The 1,298-nt window shown below is 38.6% G+C and overlaps 1 protein-coding gene across 2 annotated transcripts in view; it reads right to left on the bottom strand.

Moving 5' to 3' along the window:
• LOC106879029 (uncharacterized) overlaps positions 1-1,298 on the bottom strand; it is a 106,411-nt gene that overhangs the window by 92,158 nt on the left and 12,955 nt on the right. For both annotated transcript variants that reach the window (XM_052977325.1, XM_052977324.1), the window contains exon 2: positions 989-1,044. The gene's annotated coding sequence lies outside the window, so the exon portion shown is untranslated. The remainder of the gene's footprint in view (positions 1-988; positions 1,045-1,298) is intronic.

Raw genomic sequence — 1,298 nt, 5'->3', positions numbered from 1 at the left:
ACACATGTACACTCATTTGCTACTTATCAATTCCACTCACAAGGCTTCTGTTTGATTGGCCCAGAGCTTTTGTAGAAGGTACTTGTCCAAAGGAGTGTTAAATGGTATTGAACTCAAAACAATAGAGATGGAAAGCTACTCCTAAAACATGGTTTGTGATCCATATCCTGTTGCAAGAATATCAGTAAACAAAACACTTCATTAACCTTATTTTGTGGTGGGTGGGGGGTGGTGAAGGGGGGGTTCTTTCAATCTCTCTTTCCATTTTAATTTTAATTTAAGTAAATTAAGAATTTAATGTACTTAAGAGTCTCTTTGGATTGATACATTCTCTTATGTCAGTGATGTCATACCACATATTCTCTTCTATTTCTATCTCATTTGTTTCTTTCTAAAAGTCAAAAGGATATCTGTTGTTTATTTAGGATGGATGGATGTCTAGAGAACCTGAAGCAGTTGTCATCTTATTGCTGATAACCTTACTACATTTGTGACAGTGCGTCAATCAACAAAGTGTGGTATGTGTGTTAGAGAGACACCTGGTGTCGGTTAGATAGTGCATCAATGATTGCAACAGCATCGGAAACATTATGGAACCATGTAGCACACAACAGAGAGCTTTATTCTCTCTTTTTTTACTTTTGACTGCGGCCATGCTGGAGCACCGCCTTTAGTCAAACAAATTGACACCGGACTTATTCTTTGTAAGCTTAGTGCTTATTCTATTGGTCTCTAATGCCAAACTGCTAAGTTATGGAGATGTAAACACACCCAACATTGGTTGTCAAGTGAGGGTGGGGGGACAAACACAGACACACAAATACGCACACACACACACATATATACGATGGACTTCTTTCAATTTCCATCTATCAAATCCATTCACAAGGCTTTGGTCAGCCCGAGGCTATAGCAGAAGACACTTTCCCAAGGTGCCACGCAGTGGGACTGAACCCGGAACCATGTAGTTAGGAAGTAAGATTCTTACCGCATAGCCAGGCCTGCACCTATTTGATATTCTCTCATTTCTGTTCTTCAAAACATCTATAAAAAAGAAAAATGGGTAAACTGTGAATGAAAGGGTGAAGCTTTAGTTTTGACAAAATGAATATGTATACAAGGAGCATTAACTGAAGACTTGGTTCCATCCGAATGTATGGTAATATTTCTTCGTGGCCAGATGTGTTTCCATGAAAATGAAAGACTGGAGTCAAAAGCCCCTGTTTGTATGACAATGACATTCATTTATAACTATCATGTGATATGAAGACAAAGTGACTCAAACTCTCTCTCTCTCT

Source organism: Octopus bimaculoides, chromosome 28 (genome assembly GCF_001194135.2).
Source record: "Octopus bimaculoides isolate UCB-OBI-ISO-001 chromosome 28, ASM119413v2, whole genome shotgun sequence".
NCBI classification, from domain to species: Eukaryota; Metazoa; Mollusca; class Cephalopoda; order Octopoda; family Octopodidae; genus Octopus; species Octopus bimaculoides.
The sequence above is the reverse complement of the archived record's forward strand: the minus strand, read 5'-3'. Positions and strand labels throughout refer to the sequence as shown.